This window comes from Dasypus novemcinctus, chromosome 26, assembly GCF_030445035.2.
Source record: "Dasypus novemcinctus isolate mDasNov1 chromosome 26, mDasNov1.1.hap2, whole genome shotgun sequence".
In the NCBI taxonomy this organism is placed as follows: domain Eukaryota; kingdom Metazoa; phylum Chordata; class Mammalia; order Cingulata; family Dasypodidae; genus Dasypus; species Dasypus novemcinctus.
The window spans coordinates 36435191-36454287 of record NC_080698.1 but is presented as its reverse complement, the minus strand read 5'-3'; the positions used below and the strand labels follow the sequence as shown (position 1 = coordinate 36454287).

Here is a 19097-nt window from a genome sequence, read left to right as displayed (position 1 = left end):
AACAGTTTTATCCAATAAAACATTTTGTCACATTCAGGGGGTCTGCCAACATGTTCCCAGATTGCAAGTAAAAAAGATTATTTACAGTAACCAATAACAACTGAAACGACCATAAACAACCTTTCCGTACCTATTCTAATTTTTTTTCTCTTTTGCAAAGTAGGGTGACCTTAAGGAGTCCAAATTTATTACAATTTAATTCTGATGGGAAAAAGCACATTATTTTTATTTATAGCAGTGTGTACCATCTCTTTCTACCTCCCCCTCCTTTTTAAAAAAACATAAATATTCCAGTTTTATTTTTATTTGTTTTTATTTTTTAGTATGTCTTTTTTAATCCAGCGTTACTCTTACAGGGAAGAGCAGTTTCCTAGAGAGAGAGAAAGCAGAAGTCACGAATAGCAGATGAAGTTCCCCAGTGTACTCCAAAACCCTGCTGTGTGTGTATCTGAAAAGAGAGTGCCATTGCTGAAGCAGTTCTGCAGGGGACACCCACCTGGCTCAACCCTCTGCAGCAATTTCTTTCTTCCAGCAGGAAGGGCTGGCGGACTTCATGCCACCTGCCCCTTAGGGAGCAGTACTCTGTGTCCTACAGACCTGGGTTCTACCTCCCGCCTTTTGAGTGCATTCTTAAAGAGAGTTTTTCCCGGAAGACCAAACTCCATTGTGAATTGCAGGGGACCAAGGCAGGAGCACTTATTTCTGGGGGAGATGAACTAGAATGAGAGCAGTAAAAATACTCTGTTAGATGGGATCTGCCCACCTTGTTGTCTTTTTGAGAGGCTGCTTTCCTCAGTGCAGGAGGGAGGGAGGGAGGCAAGAAGACAGGGCTGTTACACCATTTAGTCTAATTAAACAGACATGATTAGATTTTTTTAATAAAAGGAAAATAAATTTATGATAGGTTTTTAAAACAATGAAAAATAATTATAAAATGAAGTCTAGTCTCCTTAGTCCCAGTTTTAGTCTCACCAGGATTAGTTAACAGTATCCTGGGGCATCCTGAAAATTGTGAAAGCACAAATATGCATGTAGGTATAGACACATGCATACAAAAAAAGTGTGTATAGTGTATATTAGTATATATACTGTGTATACTTTTCTGCATCTGATTCTCTGAACAATATGCCTTGAAGTCACTTCACGCTAATACTTCGGGATGTACCTCTCTCTCTGTAGCTATTGCATTATATTCCATCGTATTTCTCCACTACAGCTTAATTAATCACTCCCCAGTTGATGAAGAGGTAGGATGCTTCCAATTGTTTTTTCAGTCACAAATGAGGTTGCACTAAACCACTTTTCCACAGCAATTGGGAGCAGTGCAGCATGGCTTAGGGCTTCAACAGGCTAAAATTCAAATCCAGGTTCTCCAAATCACCACTGTCTGGGTTGGAGTACACTGTCTACTCAGGCAAAATAAAGGTAAAGAGACCCACCTCACTGTGTCCTTGTAAGACTACGGATGCAATTTTTCTGATAACCGGTTATCATTGAAGTCTTAGGCAAATTAATTTTCTCACTTCTAAATCAGGGCATAACCGATCCACGGCTGCTCTGGGGACTGCATGAACGAAAATCACTTAAAATTGAGCAGACCAGTACCTGGAACACAGCAAACCCTCACTAATTACCCGCGTTATTATGGAAATCGGCACTCTTTGCTCACTTGTGGGGGTCAAGCTGGAGAAGGCTTTCCTAGAAGTGGAATTTCTGTCTTTTAACCCCGTGCTCCCCGAGCTCCAGCTGCACACGCACGAGGCCATGCAGTCAGGTGTGACACGCTGACCGCCACCCCGTCGTGAGCCACCGCCCAGGGGCCTGCGGAGGGCGGACACACGGGTGCGCACGCGGCGGAGCGCAGGGCGGCGCGGGGTCCGGCCTGGCGCGGAGGCGCGGGACCCCGTTGGCTGCGGCCAGCGCGCTCCCCGCCCCTCCCGCCCGCCCAGCTCCCCTCCCTACCGTGCCCGCGCGGCGGTGGAGCGGCGGCGGCTCCAGCAGCGCTTGCTCGGCGCCGGCAGCAACCACAGCAGCCTGGCGCGCGGCGGCGGCGGGAGGGCGGGCGCCGCGAGCTGAGGCCGGGTACGGCGCGGACGGGGACGCTGCGGCGGCGGCTCGCGCGGGCGCGCACGGCGGCCCCCCAGGCCCTGGCGAGCGGCGGCGGCGGGCCGAGCGCCTTGCGAGCTGCAGGGACCAGGTAGGTCGGGTGTGCCAGGCTCCTCGCTCCGGCCGGGGCAAACTTTACGCACTGGCTTCGTGGTTCCTTCAGTCCCCAAGTTTGTTCTGGGGAAAATGCACCTGATGGGTCGAGAATTAAAGATGCTTCTCCCAGCCGATTTGCTTCGGAGAGATTGTTTTTTCTTTTAGGGCGAGGATTGGTTTAGAAGGGGAAGACTCCGCATCCTCAACTCTTGAGCAGGTAGATGCGATGTGGGTCCCTCTGGCTTACACCTGGCGGAACGGATTTGACCAGTGAAAGTTGAAAAAAAAAAGTTGTGAACCGTGGAGGGGGGTGGGGGGGATTGGGCGTCTGAGCAAAAATCTCAGGTGCTTGGTGAAGGGGGTCGGGAGGCAATACCTTTTTGCCAGAAACCCCTCCTGGCCTTCGAGGTCTGGGGAAACTAGTAGAGACTGCTTCGATGAGCGATCAAGTTTTCCGAGCTGCATTTTCTTTCCACTTGCAAATCTGCAGCCTTGGATGGAATCCCTTGTCGCGTTTATTTGCCAGGCTTTCTCTTAGGGGCAATCGTCCAGGTTTCTTGGGCTCGGACCCTGGTCTTAGCTGCTTTTCTGTTCTCTAATGAGTCCTGCAAAGCCAACCAAGTAGGAAACAGATACGAGGAACAGAAAACCAGTTTGTCCCAGCCAAGTCACAGTACCATCAGGGATTTTTTTTTTTGGATTGTATTAAATGAAAGAACAGCTTCCCGGCTCTGCTTGTGCAAAGCTCTGCACAGCTCACCAATCCGAGTCCCCGTCCCTATATTGCATTTGTTTATTGATTTACAACAAGGAGATGCGCTCAGAGGAATGATTTAATAACAGACGGTGCCCGCTGTGGTGAGGACAGCAGACCTCGGTTCTGAGCCAAACGGGAACAGAGCTCCAGGAAGGGGGTAGCCAGACTGTTAATTTCAACCCAAGATGTGGGGAAACAGAGCTAGAGGAAGCAGCAGACAGGAGATGTGTGATGTGCAGGAGGGAGGTCAGAAATCCCAGCTCATATGATAAGTAAGTAAATTCAGAAATGATTTAAAAATGATTGAGCAAGGATAAGTTAAAAAAAAAAGAAAGTCAGAGGACTATACATGATGCGGCTTCTGTCTACCCCCACAGAGATGGATATCATACTAGCTGGGAATAAAAAAAATCCTGATCTGTAAATAGATTAAAAACAGGAATTAATCAGAACAATGAGTCAGAGCCCTTGAGAGATTGAAAGGAGGAGTAATTGCCTTTGAAAGAGCTATTATGTCTCAATATCAAAGTCAGATTTGTTACTTTTGCTTTGCTGGCTGTGTTTACATGACTTTGTCTGCAGTGACCTGGCATCTTAGTTGGTGGTTTTAACCATTTATGGGTAATTGCTCTAGGGAGGAAATTGTCTGCAGGTTAATAGTTGTATCCATTTGCACAACATTTGTAGAATAACTAAAAGATCTAGTCACTGCAATGGGACGGGGTCTTGTAAATGTTGTTCATAAAGTCCATCTGATAGGATTCAGCTTTACTAATGGAAAGATGCTTGCTGTCAAATAATAAAAATAGTGGGTTTGGAAATTGCATGTCATTTAATGCTTGTCTGGAATTATTTGAGAGTCAACCTGTGGCTTGAGGACCCCATCCAAAGATCCACCAGAGAAATGGAGCAAATTTCTGCCCACTGTTCTGGTAAAAAGGTGAAGTTGAATACACATGTGTAGCTCCTCCTGTCTAAAGATGGGATAACTGAGACACCGAGCAGATAATTGATTTGGAGGATAATAGATTCAGGCAGTGGCCACCTCATGCAATAGTATTCAACTCTATGTCCTACTTGCTGTCTGGATGTCATTAATACCAGCCTGAAGACGTGAACGCACTAGGTTCATTTCCCCAGGAAAACTTGTAAATATCCTTCACGACACAATCAGATTTCTTAAAATGACAACAAAACATTTAATAGGACTAAAATGCTGAGCAATTTCAAGGGGAACAGAGAGTACCTGTGGAAACAAGCGATAACCTCTCAGTTGCTGATTTATGTTCAATTTTATAACTGTCACATTTCATATATGCCTAGTTATTACAAACTAATGGCTTCTTCGCTCTGCTAGCAAAATATGCATCTTTCTCTTTTATAAGTTCCTACCTCCTAATGCATTCAGTACACGTCTTTGAGCTTTGCTTTTACTGTGTAATTTAAGTGTCCAACTTGAAGTTCTCATTAACTCTTAATATGTTTTCTGCTGAAATAGTCTATAGATATAATTACCCCTTTCAAACGGCCAGATCTATGTATCACTATATTGTAGTAATGCCACAAAACAGAGGCATGTGACTCATTCAGTGTTCTGTGTTTGCCAGTGCTATATAGGATGCTGTTAGCAGTAAAAAATAATGCAAATTTGATGGAGTTGGAGATATTTAGAAAACAGGAGGGCTTATTGCTGTGTGAGTTCTTTTGCTGTTCTGAATTTAGTCATCACCACCATCTTCCTGTCAGCCTCCTGATTGTAGCCAGTCAGTTTGTCTCTTTGAAGAGGAGTATCTTTGAGGTTTGTCATATGTATTTATTAATCACTTAGTGCCAGTGGGTCATTTCCTTTTTATGCTTGATGATAGTGATTGGATAATATCCTTTTGGCGAGATGTTTGGCAATAGAGTGTTTGGTCACAGTACAGTTTAGGATAGAACATTTCTTTGAGATTGAGGTGTTAGAGATCTCACTCTCAGATCTAATTTATATAAAAATTTGAGAAATAGATCAAGTGTTCTAAATGGTTTTTGGTTTATTGATTTTTTTTTTCCTTTCCATTCTCTAAACACAGTGAAACATTTCCTTTGGAAATTTGCTGGAGGAGAAATGCACTCCCAAGTTGAAACTTTGTATGCCAAGTTTCAATTCATAGTAAGGTTTTATTTGCCCCTTTTATGTACATGGTATAAACAAGAAATAAGGGTTTGTAATAGAAGTGCTGGCAGAACTTTATAGCATTTCAAACAGCTCTGCTACTTGGAATGTAAATATTTGTAGAATCTTTACTGTGCAAGAAGCTGCCTTGCAAAAAGTGAGAAACAAATGACTGTTTTATAAAGTAGGATAAAATAATTTAGACAATATACACATTTCTTATTGCAGACATATGGGCATTTTAAGGAATAGTTTATATATGTTACAGAAATTCTATTGCATTTTTAAAGATACCTTTATGACTCAGCTCCCAAATTGTTTATGTTCTGAAACAGAATAATGTCCTCTCGCTTTTTTAAAACGGTTTTACTTTGATTACCTTTCAAAGTCTAAAAAAGAAATGAGATCCATAATTCAGAAACTACTTTGATTATATTACTGATAAATGAGCCTGTTAGTATAACATTTTTAAGAGGATAAGCAGTTCTTGGGACTATTACAATACTTCAGATACTCTAATTTGGGGGAACTGTTACAGTTCAGCTCTCATGTGGCATTTTGATTCTAACTCTGAAATGTTTCTCAAATTTGCCCATGCACATCTTTGTGCTCTAGGTCACCATCTTCTCTCTTGGGACATCTGGCCTGGCATCCTAAATGGCCCTCCTGCCCACTTTCTTGCTTCTTCCCCTAAATCATTCTCTATACAGCAGCCAAACATGTATATAATATACTTTAATGAGTCATTACTCCTCTACTCAAAACCCTTAAATGGCTTTCTATTGCACTTAGAATAAAATCTAGACTATTAAACAATACCTGCAGCATTGTGCAGGATTTAACCACTACATGTCCTTCTAATATCATTTCATACCATGCTCTTGGGAACAAGAGCTTCAAAGGTTTTCTTTCAGGACTGTGGATTTTCCTGCTTTTCCTGTCCTTTGCCTGGAAGCCCCCCTACAGCCCTTGCTCACAGGCAGGCAGGCAGGCAGGGACACACACACGCACATGCACACACATACATCTGCAGGCCTTTATGTATTTTGACTCCTGCTCATCCCTTAGGTCACAATTTAAGTATCATTTACTTAAAGAGGGCTCACTAATTTCCTCCTGTAAATTAGGGCACCGCTGTTCAGCTCTGTTCATTTCCCCATAGCACTCATTACATCTTGGAACTGTATGTTTCCTTGTGTGATTACTTATTTACTCTTTCGTAAGCACCTTGTAAGCAATTACCACCTCTCTTCCACTCACTATTGCAAAGCATCACCTAACACAATACCTGGCTCACAGTGGAGTTCCATAAACCCACGAGACCTAAACTTTATGGGGTGCTGGGTTTGCAATGTGAGACTCATGTGAACAGGGCCTAGGATCCTGTCAAGAATGCCCATATTCACAGGGAATCTGCAGCTCACTTTCATGGAGTGTTCTTTCCAGCACGTTGTCTGTGATCTCTTGCATCTCCTGGATAGCTGTCACTTGAAACCCATTGTGTCTAAAATGGGTTTCATCATGTTTTCTTCCAAGCTGGATCCAGCATTGGTGAGCCCTTCTTTCTTGTCTTTTCCCTGTGGTCCTCTAGGGACACACGTGGTCTTTGATGCCAGTCTCTCCCTTTGCCACTGTCAGTAGTCAGCTGATGAAAAATGCAAGCGACATTAATTCAGGGGTTAGTGTGTGCCAGGCCAGGTTCTAAGCGCTCGACTGCCTTTATACTTCTTGCTTCTTCCCTAAATGCTGCAGATTAAGAAACGATCTTGCTCCCTACTCCCTTACTTGCTCCAGCCCATCTCAAACATGGTGCTATAAAATGAACCAGGCTTCTGGTCTCCCTGGACACTCACTGCCTAGAGAGAGAAATGCTGCGGATGCACCCTGACTTCATGAAACTCCCCCACTTTGATTCTTCCCCAGTGCTTGACATTCCAACGACAGTGATTCCTGAACTCCCTTGTAAACTCAGCATGACAGTTCTGGCTTCAGGACCTCTGCCTGGGCCGTTGCCTCTGCCTTGAGCACTTCTGGCCCCCACCCAGCTCCCCTCACTGCCGCTCAAATCGTCTCCACCCCAATTCACTGTTACTTCTGTCAGAAAAACTCTTAGCCCACCATTTGTCTGGGTGATACCCACCCGTTGATTCCTCAGGGAAGCCTTTACTTCCTCCCAGACTGCTTGTGAGCCCCATGCTATCCGCTTTCAAACACCTTTTGATTTCTTCTTTAGGAGGAGAACCATTAGAATTTAAATAACATTGTAAGATTGTTTAATACCTGCCTTTTCCTGACAAGCTTGGGTTGCAGTGGCATGTGCACTTTGGGACTTTGGTAAATATTTGTGGAATGAAAGGGAAAAAAAAAGTCTTACTGCCCTGTCCCCCCTTCTCTGATTTCTTTCATTGTCATGGACTTCTGCTGTGTAGATATAAATTAAGGCTTCATTTTCTAGGACTTACATTTATTTTGGCACATAATTTTTAGATACTATTTTATTTTGTAGTTTCTAGGAGACAGATAAATCATTTTCTGACAACACATGAATATCACTCTTGATGTGGCAATAAATTGAGTCTGAACTTGGAAAATTTGAGACAAGCATATGCTTTAAAGGAAACATAAGCTAAAGGTCATCATTAGCAAGGACTGGTCCTTGATTTAGTTAACTTATTTTAGCATTAGGAAGTAATTTGAATTCTTGAAATTCATTACCTTATTATTATTATTTAATTCATTACCTTATTATTATTATTTTTAAAATATTTATTTATTTATTTCCCCTTCCCCTGTACCCCGGTTGTCTGTTCTCTCTATTTGCTGCGTCTGCTTTATCTGCTTCTGTTGTCACTGGCATGGGAATCTGTCTCTTTTTGTTGCGTCATCTTGTTGTGTCAGCTCTCTGAGCGTGTGGTGCTATTCCTGGGCAGGCTGCACTTTCTTTCGCGCTGGGCGGCTCTCCTTACTGGGTGCACTCCTTGCACATGGGGCTCCCTGATGCGGGGGATACCCCTGCATGGCAGGGCACTCCTTGTGTGCATCAGCACTGCGCATGGGCCAGCTCCACACGGGTCAAGGAGACCTGGGGATTTGAACCGCGGACCTCCCATGTGGTAGACGGACGCCCTAACCACTGGGCCAAGTCTGCCGCCTAACTTATTGAGTTAAGTATTGACATGTGAAAGAAATAACTAAAGGTTACACCACAACAAATGAAAAGCACATCTTCCTAAAATATAATCACTTATAACTAGCTTAAGACTTTATGGGCAACTGATAGTCTCACCAGTTATCATTCAGATAGAAAGCTCCTCTTATTGGACTGAAAATACTCCATCCCTCTTCTACTGTCCGCTAGCCCGTGATCATTGAGCATAAGCATTAATTGGATTTCTGTTGAAAAAAATGAAGATTCCTTGGACTTTTCAAGACTCTCTGAATCGTCTCTGGAGTGAGGTGTGGTAACCTGCATTTTTAAAACTTCCTATTTTAAAATAATTATGGACTCACAGGAAGTTTCAAAAATAGACCAGAGTTTGGTGAACCTTTCTAGGTTAGTCAGCCAAAGGGGTGCTGATGCAAAATACCAGAAATCTGCTGGGTTTTATAAAGGGTATTTATTTGGGGTAGAGGCTTACAGTTACCAGCCATAAAGCATAAGTTACTTCCCTCATCAAAGTTTGTTGCCATGTGTTGAAGTAAGATGGCTGCTGATGTCTGCAAGGGTTCAGGCTTCCTCTTCCTTTTAAGGCTTGGTAGTCCCAACTTCTTCCAATATCAGCTGTAGGCTGGGATAAGTCTCATCTCTCCCAGGGCTCATTTCTCTCCAGGCTCAGCTATTCTACTCCACAAGGCCAGCTGTAAACTATCAGGTGAACATCTCGTCCCTCTACCTGGGTCCTCTGCGTGTCTATTATGGCCTTCTCTCTTTCCTCACTTATCTGCTTCTCTGTGTGTTTACTTCCTGGGGCTCCAATATGAAAACTGCAAACTCTGTGTTCTCTGCCATGTTGTTTTCTCTGTGAGACCCTGCCCACCATGGGGGTGGAGACTTAACATCCTGCTGATGTGTGCCAATCAAAGCCTTAATCATAATTTAATCAGCTGATGTGTACCAATCAAAGCCTTAACCATAATTTAATCAGCTGATGTGTACCAATCAAAGCCTTAATCATAATTTAATCAGCTGATGTGTACCAAACAAAGCCTTAATCATAATTTAATCAAGTAAAAGTGAAACATCTGAAGATAATACAATCTAATATACTTAGAGGAACAGATCAATTTACAAACATAATCCAATATCTGTTTTTGGAGTTCATACATAATGCCAAACTGCTATGCCTTCACTTAGCTTTCTCCAATGGTGAATGTAGTTGTAGTACAGTAGCGGAATCAGGAAATCAACATTGGTACATACTGCTAATAGATTACAGGTCTCACTCAGTTTTCACCTTCTTTTATATGTGTGTTTAGCTCTATACAGTTTTATTCCATCTATAGATTTATGTATCTAGGACTTTAAAGAGCAAATATCTGGAGAGCTGCAATTTCCATGTAAGCATGTACTGATGTAATATTTTTGCAAGTGTCTTTGAGGTTGGGAAAAATCTCACTTTCCATGGACTTTTTCCCATGCAAATATTTGACATGTTCTTATTAATAAATATCATGAACTCATTCACCTTGGGGATGCCTGTATGTAAAGCTAAAAGCTGTTATGGAAACTGAAGTCTTGGCATTTTATAAACTGGGAGGTGACATTTGTATGGCTCTCTGTGGTCAGCAGTCTGGGAAAGTATGTTGACTTTTCATACTACATTTTAAAAATTATGCAGTTGACAAGTGTGTTTATTTATCAAGGTAATCAGGACTGAACAGGATTTTTATGCCACCAGGGTAAGAGACACAACTGAACATTTCTATGTACATTAAAACTGAGTTACAGGCCATTTTTATTTCTTACATGAAATATCTACTTGTTAAAATAACTTAACACATTTCAGAAGACGGTAATGACACTTTTTAGGCAATTAAAATCAACCTGAACAATATAGCTAGTGATCTAATCTGATGCCTGCTACACACTCCGGCAGGCAATCTCTGTGAATGTAAAGCAGCAGAAAGTTGCTGATTATCAGTCGTCATTACTAATTCTGGTGAATTTTCTGAAGGTTCTGGAATACAGATAGGGCACTTTGCATCAGAGTCTGGTGCCTGTGACAGTACCTCCCTCCCTTTTCCTACACAAGTTTTTATATTTTATATAGATTGGACATTTAACATCATGAGACTACACTAAGTGAAGTCGTCTTGAAGTGACTGCTTTTTATTTTAAGTAAAACCAATCAAAAGCTGCATGTGGAAGCTGTAAGATTTTGAAATTTGAACCTTGTAAGTCAAAGGTTTTCACTTATTCTCACTCTCATTACAGTAAATGGTTTCTTACATACAATATAACAATATGCATGTTTACATTTAGTAAACATTTATTGAGTGGTTATTTCACCAAAATAGTAATTGCCTCTATGGAGTTGATTCTGTAGTATTCAGTAGGAATATTAATTTTTAAAAAGAACAAAAGTGTCTCAATATATAGATTTTGTTATATCATATAACAAACCACATATTTTGTGAAGATATTTACAAATGGAGGGCATATTTCCTTATAATAGGAAATTTAAGAATATAGGCATTATTTCTTTAAAAATCTAAAAGTGCCACAGTTGTCTATTGCTTTAAATATTTTTTGCATTATTACTTGCTTGGCAAATATCCTTTGTAATTTTCTTGGAAATGACTTAAGGGATTTTTCTCCTCATTCTTGATTTTTTATTCTTCATGTTTATAATCTGATGATTTCTTTCACATGCATCTTTTCCTACCACTTGGCCTTCAGACAACCCCACCTCTCCCATACGTGCATGTTGCTTGTGCACTCACATACACACACTAACCCTAGACTTAGATTCATACAGTAAGAAATATAGATATTATGCAACCATTCAAGCATAAGAGAATAAAATCAAATGATGGGTGGTCTTTAGGATTGTATGTAGGGATTAATTTGCCTTCATAATTTAATGTTAGTCAATTGTTTCCTCCTCTTCCTTTTTTCTTCCCCCTCTTCTTCTGCTCACTTTCTTGTTTTTCTTCTTTTTTAGTTCTATTTTAGATTTGACTCTTCTGTACTGACCCCTAGTGGGGAAACGCTTTCCACTGTCTCTAATTGAAAAGGTTACATATATTTGGTTGCTTTTTTTTTTTTTTGAGAGGCGGCCCTATAAAAATTTTTTTTTGATCTTCAGAAAACAAAACAAAACAAAAACAAAATAGAACACATAGAGCAGCCACAATACCTTCCATGTCTCTTTGCACTGTGGCTGACTTCTCCACCCTTCACGAGTGGACACTATGCCTCTTCCCCATGAATCTGGGATGGCCAATTAAATTTGAATAATAAAATGTGGCTGAAGTGGTTTCATTGTGAAGTCTGAGCCTCATCTTTAAGAAGCTTGGGACCTTCCATTCTTGCACCCTTGCTGCAATGATACCACCATGTAAAGAAACCCAGGCTAGTCTCTTTCAGGAGGGGAGAGCACATAGAGATGGAGGCCCAGCCAAAGCCAACATCAGCAGTTGCTCATGTGAGGCACATTGGACAGCTCAGTCCCAATCAAGCTGCCAGATGACTGCAGTTATGTGAATGACCCTGGGCAAAACTAGCACATGCACTGTTCAGCTGAGCCCAGGTCAAATTCACAATCATGAGCAAAAATGTTGTGGTTGTTTAAGCTATTAAGTCTTGGGGTTTTTCTGCAGCAGTAAATAACAACCTCCCTCAAAACACACACACACACACTCTTTCTCTCTCACTCACTCTCTCTCTTTCACTCTCTCTGAGTTTTTGCTTTGGTTGTCAATAATCTGAAAATCTCCATGGCTTCTAACAGCCACCATTTTTAGTGCATTGCATGAGAGCTGTGGGTCAGCTGTGGATCAGTTGTGGCTCTCTGCCATGCTGTAGATTGACTGTGTGCCTGCTCTATGTGGCTGCTCATTCTGGGATCCATGTTGAAGATATAGCTACTTAGTGGATACTGTGGTGCTCCAGCCAGGTTCCCTAATTTAGGGCTGCCATACCAGCTGCTGAGAATGACTGCCACTGATATGCAGAGGGGCAGCCTCACCGGAAATTTCCCTTTGCTATAGGGAACTTCCCCAGCCGGGGATATGCTTGCTCATATATTATTGCTTCTGCCTCATTCTGTTGGCCACACAAGTTACATAACAAAACTCAGATTCAAGGGTGGGAACATATCCTCTGCCTTCTTTAGTGGGAGGAATTGCAAAGTCACATGGCATAGAAACAAGAAAGGATAAAGAATTGGGGCCAATAAAGCAATCGGCCACGCTACCACCACTCATGTCCATTAAGAATTATAAATACCCTCTAGATTTTAGTTGATTGATTCAACTAAATTGTACTTTCCTCTTGATTCTTTCAAATTAGAAACAGGAAATGTAAAATGTCACGTTCTTGCTTATGAATGAATTATAACTCTTTAATTGCTGCTTAAATAAGCCCTGCATGAGTCCCACTAATATACATGCTCATAGGTGGAAAATGTAATGAAAGCTCTCAGAGAATAGATAGTCCAATTGGAATTTGGAAGAGCTGGCATAAGAATTTGAGATCTAGTAAACAATATCAAGAATTTTGCCCTAGATGTAAAGTATGTGCTTCTTCTTCCAGGCAAACTAATTGACTTCTCTAACTCTCATTGTCCTTACCTGTAAAGTTGACTATTGGTTCCTACTATGTAGATTTGTTCTAAGGAATACACGTGGGAATTCCTTAGCAAAACTCAGTAGATGCTACCTGTTGATGATTGTGTTTGTATTGGTGTTCAAATCCTTATTACTTAATATCTATATTTTATTTATATTCATGGAATAATAAAGATATGCTCTATGGTAAATGAAAAGAGGGTTGAGAGTAATTAAAGGAAGCTTTGGGGAGAATCACCTAGAATGATCAGGGAAGGCTTCATGTGAATCTAGGACTTGAGTTGAATCCTCAAGATGTGGAGGTTCTTGGTGTGGAGAAAGTGGCCATGGTGGCTGCTGGGTGTGGGGAATGGGAGGAAGACATGAGATGTGGAGGCGTTTTTGGGACTTGGAGTTGTCCTGGGTGGTGCTGCAGGGACAGTTACCGGACATTGTATGTCCTCCCATGGCCCACTGGATGGAACATGGGAGAGTGTGGGCTATGATGTGGACCATTGACCATGAGGTGCAACGATGCTCAGAGATGTGTTTACCAAATGCAATGATTGTCTCATGATGATGAAGGAGAATGTTGCTATGGGGGGAGGAGTGGGGTGAGGGGGTTGGGGGGTATATGGGGACCTCATTTTTTTAAATGTAATATTAAAAAAATGAATAAAGACAAAAAAAAAAAAGATGTGGAGGCTTGGAAGTCAAGCTAGGGTTTGATAAAAGCTGGCCTGGCATGTTATTGAAACAGTGAGTTGTTTCTGTGCTTGTTGCAGTTGAGAGTATGTTTAAGGTGACGCCTGGCAAGTCATAGTTGCAAGAGTGGAAGACCTTGATTTGGGCAGCGCCTTGGCTACTCAGATGCTATTAGAGCATGAAGGGGGATCTGAGGCCATGCATTGGTGTGAATATAAAGTATAAGAGATTGGGGAGAAGAAAACTCTAGGTAAAATCTGTTAAATAGCTTTTATCTTTAATCCCCAAATTCTTAAAAAGCGTAGAATCTTAGAATAAGCTTTACCAGTGAGACCATGAAGATTCATAGACTACCTCAAATCCAATAACAGATTAATGACCTAACCAGAAATGGGATCCATAGTCCCCATGTTCACAAGTAGTGTACTTTCTCTTCAGAACAGCCTCCTCCTGTAAACAAAATATACAAAACTGTGAATGGGAACTACTGCCTTCTCCTCAGTTGTGACTGTGAGGGAACTCTCCTTAATCTCAGACCCCAAGTGGACCCACTTTTCACTATATATGGGATTTTAGCCACAGAAATGAAATTGAGTTTAATTTTCAGAGGCTCCTTCAGTTTCTCTCTGTATCTTAATACAGCCTCTTCCCTTACATGTTTCTCCCTTCTTATCTGTTCTTTTGGTCACAGTTTCTCTGGTTGGCTCAGGTCTCCTACTCCATTTTTTTCCTTCTTCTTCATATGAATCATTCCTTTTTCCCTTTTTCCCTCTTTATTTATAAAAGGAAGACAAGCCTGTATTTTGAAGAACTAACATCTACCAGCTGTGCCTTCCTTTCCATTGCCCTACATTTATACAGGGAATCCTCTTTATGATTTTCTTTTGGCAATCATACCCATCCTTTTCAAGGTACAAGGTAATGCTCTTTTCCATCGATCCTTAGGTCAAGTCCAGCTTTATCAAGAAATCTGGACCTTTTACTATTGTTAGCAGTGTTATGATATTAATATTATTGTCCAGGAACTGATCAGAATCATTGCCATTGACCAGGAGAGGATGCTTCTCCCCTGCTTTGATGATGTTAGGCTCAATCAAGCTTTAGCCAATGAAAAGTGAACATTGTACATTTAGTCACTTCTTGGCAAGGGCTTTGAGAGCCAGTGCATGGGTTCCTTATATGTTTTTCAGATTGAGCTTTATGAAGGTTGGGAACTTGGCTTTCTTGTTTTTTACCCCTGCACCCCAGTGTCTGGCACAGAGCAGCCTCTGAAATATATTGAACAAATTAGATAACACCCACAAATAACCCCCACACCACTCATGATCTTCTCCTATGTGAATTCTCATAACTTTTTGTATAGTTTAGTGTTTTCAGCACCACTTAATGTGGATTAATTATGTGCTAAGTGCAATGCTAACCACTTCATTTAATCCTCACAACAAATGAGCAATGCACTACCTTTCTTATGATGCTTATCATATTGCTGCAACATATTATTTCCAGATTTTAAAAAGATCTGCACATCTATATTTTAACTCTTTGTTATGATAGCAGTTATAACATTATATAATAATTAACTTCTTCTTGCCTATATAACTCCCCTAAACTATAAAGTTTCTCTTAGTGCTGGTCCCTGGGATCTGGCATAATACCTAGTCTTAAAAGGTACTCCTTACATATTTACTGAATAAATAGGTATACATAAGCTGTCATTAAATGGTTGATATTATTATTTTTTATCTCAGTGTCTTATATTTAATAGGTACCCAAGGAAGTATTTATTCAATGATTATTTTATAGAATTAATATGTCATTTTGGGAAGCAGTTGTGGCTCAAGTGATAAGGCCTACCATATGGGAGGACCTGGGTTTGATCCCTTGGGCCCCTGGGTAAAAAAGAAGAGAAAGTATGCTTGTGCAGTGAGCCATTGCCCCCATGATGAGCTGAGTTCCCGTGTGGTGAGCCAAGTGCCCATGTGGTGAGCCGAGTTCCTGCATGGTGAGCCAAGTGCCCATGTGGTGAGCCAAGTGTCCATGCGAGTGCCCACGTGGCAAGCCAAGTGCCTGCATGGTGAGCCGAGTGCCCGTGTGGTGAACCGAGTCCCACGTGAGTGCCCACGTGGTGAGCCAGTGCCCGCATGGCAAGCTAGTACCCGCACAGCAAACCAGTGCCCATGTGGCAAGCCAAGTTGCCCATGCAGCAAGCCGAGTACCCACATAAGTGAGTCACACAGCAAGATGATGATGCAACAAAAGAGAGAGACAAAGGGGAGGTTCAAGGCGAAGTGCAGCAAAGACTAGGAATTGAGGTGGTGCAGTTGGCGGGGAACCTCTCTCCACATCAGAGGTCCCCAGGATTGAATTCGGGTGAATCCTAGAGGAGAAATACAAGAAGAGAAATCACAAAGAGAAATAGATACAGAAGAATCTGTCATTTACTCTATTAAGGGGCATCGTGTAACTGAAATTCATACTATGTGGAATTCAACTCTGAGTGTATTAGCTATCTTTTACTGGATAACAAACCATCCCAAAACTAATTGGTTTAGAACATTCATTTTATTGCTTACAGTTCTGCATGGTTGCAAAGTCAGGAAGGGCAGCTCATATTTGATACACATAATGTGGGCTGGGGAGGCTTGACTGGGCTGGGGAATCCAAGATGCCTTCACACACAACTTTGGTGTCTCAGCTGGGGTAGCTGGAATAGTGGAGGCACGGCTGGGCTGCTGACTCCCCCTTGTCCTTCTTCAGAGATCTAGGCGGGATTTCCTTACACGCTGGTGAAAACATTCCAAGACAGTAAAAATGGAAGATGTAAGGCCTCTTAAAGCCAAGTCCAAGACTGTCAGAGCATTATCTCTGCTTCGTTCTGTTGCTGAAAGCATGCCACAAGAGCAGCCTAGATTCGGAATAGAGAAAACAGATTCTCCCTCTTGATGGGGAGGGGCAGCATGGTGTCCAGGGGTAAGAGGAATTGTTGGATATCATCTTCATAGATGATCTTTTACTCTCCAGGAACTACTTGAGTCTTCGTAACTTCTAAATTTACTTTTAGAAGTTTCAAAGATATCCCCAATTGGTAGTAGAAAGCCTACTCTATCTGCAGTCTTGCAGTTTACTAAAATATCTATGAAAATAATTTCAAAATTCCTAACCCACTTATCTATCACCAGTTTCCTCATCATAGCCACATTCATTTTTAGTATTGTTGAAGTTACCTAATTTTTAGGATTAAGATCAATAAACAGGAATTAATTGTGATGATGGAATTAGGATGAAATATTTTATCTGGCAAGATGGCTTTTAACATTGTTTAAAACATGTTGTGATATTTGATTGATTTTAAATTGGCATATGCAAAGCACAAATCCCTGAAAAAGAAACTTCCCAATCCACAGTAATGCAAGTTAGCAAGAAGTTTTCTTCCTATTTGAGTGCTGCTCTAACTTCATCTCTTTTTAAAAATAAATGTGCTGATCAATATCATGAATAATTAAGTGAAAGGAGTTGTGGGATTTGGGGCTGTATTCTTTTTAGTAATTGTAAATTCCATTTCACAAAGCCACAGCTCAGTAGCTAGGAGGAACAAAGTCTGGGATACTCTTTATTCATTTTAAAACAATCTATTTGATAAAATATAGTTCTACCCAGAAATTTGCTTAGGAAAGATTTTTCACTTAGAGTATAGAGACATTTCACATGTAACTTAAATCATGTGAAGAGGTTTGCATACCTAAAGAAATCATTACTCTAAGGATAATGATACATTCTTCCTGAATTGATTATAAAGGATGGTTTACTGGGTCAGGACCAAACCTCATATAAGTCCTACTTAGAGATGTTTGTGTATGATTCATTGATAGATTTCTTTGCATTGATAGATTTCTTAGGTCAGACCCCTGAACTGATGGGGTTGTGAATGGAGCACCCCACACTCACAATTAAGTTGTTGTTTTAGAATATAAATGGAATGGATTTAGTGTTTAAAATTGCCTTCTTCCCCTGTCCCTCTTGTGGGGAGGATGAGTGGAACCTGAATCTCAGGACAGCACTGGCTTTTCCTTCCCTTGACAGTAATGTGATTAATCTCAGCACATTTGCCCTCCTTAAGGCATGTATTGATGCCATGCTGAAGACATTGGAACTCTGCCTCTTACCAGTTATATCCTATAATGACAGAATTATACCATTTGCTACTGAAAGGATCCTTGGTGCTCAAGTAAATTGCATACATTTATTTTACATTCGTTGATTTGCTCAGGGACTGGGGATCACTGGCATCAATTTTGGTAATTTTTGTATACAGTGCTTCATACATTTCAGAAATAGGAAATGCAGTTTTGAATATGTAATCACTGTGCATTTAATAGTGGCAGGGACTGTAGGAACTGTCCCTTAATAAATGATCCTATTGCCTATCTGCCCAAAACAGACGGGATGCTTACAACCTGCTCAGAGTCAACCTGTGCTGTTCAACATATCCTCGTCTCCCCACTGGGCATGGTGTGATCCTTCTTGTTATCATTGGGGAACAAAATTCCCTTTGGGATTTCATCTCTCCTATTCTCCCTAGGTCCCTTATTCCTCTGTGTCTTCCATGTAAAGGCCTATCTCTTGTCTACCTTTGGAGAATGAAGTTTCACAGTCACTCTGGTGTGCCTTGGAGATGGGGAGGTGTTGGGAGAAGATAGGCCTTTTTGATCCTTTCTGTGACAGTTTGAGATTATTTTATGAATTCCAAAAAGAGAAAGATTATGTTTATAAACTAATCTGTTCTTCTGGATGTGATACCCTTTGATTACATTGAATTCTGTTGAGGGGCCCTTGATTAAATTACTTATTGAGATTAGGACCCAGGTTGAGTCCCTGCCCCTTGCTGTGTCTGATATAAATGGATTTGCTCAGACAGACACTGGAAGAGAGAGTTCTACCATTTTTGATCCTGCCACATGACTAAAAGGAGAGGCTCAAACAGCTGAGGCCCTGGGGAGAGAGGAGCTGTTTGCCTGATAGTTTACAGCTGAACATGGGGAGAGACCGGAACAGCTGAGGCTGATGTAGGAGGCCCGGAAAGAAACAAGCCCTATGCCAGAAGAGAGAGGGCCACAGGATCACTTAAGCCTCAAGCCCCAGGAGGCTGGGCCCATGGAACAGCCCTAGAGGAAAGGGTGAGCCTGGAGAGAAGGCTGAAACCTCAGCAGAGACTGGCGGCCATCTTGCTTCACCACATGGCAGCATGTCAGGATCAGCAGTAGCTGACCTCGGCGAGAATGCGTCTTTGATGGTGTCTTATTTTGGATGGCCTTGGAACCGTAAGCTTGAACCCCACATAAATCCCCTTTACAAAAGCCAACAGATTTCTGGTACTTTGCATCTGCAGCCTTTGGCAAACTAAAATATTTTCTGTAAGAATTTACAAGGCAGTGAGACAGCATTCGCTAGAAACGTTGGCCTCCTCTTAGCAGATGGTAAAGTAATGGAAGCAGCTGCTAATATTATTCT

General features: G+C 41.5%; 1 protein-coding gene across 4 annotated transcripts in view; it reads left to right on the top strand.

The window, feature by feature from the left end:
- Positions 1-2074: 2074 nt before the first annotated feature.
- The window catches only part of CNTN3 (contactin 3), a 440215-nt gene continuing 423192 nt past the window's right edge, over positions 2075-19097 (top strand). Inside the window, exon 1 of one of the 4 annotated variants that reach the window (XM_058288968.1) lies at positions 2075-2197. The gene's annotated coding sequence lies outside the window, so the exon portion shown is untranslated. Of the gene's footprint in view, positions 2198-2939; positions 3232-19097 lie in introns of those variants that run through there. The other 3 variants (XM_058288967.1, XM_071212161.1, XM_058288966.2) reach the window with 3 other exon arrangements.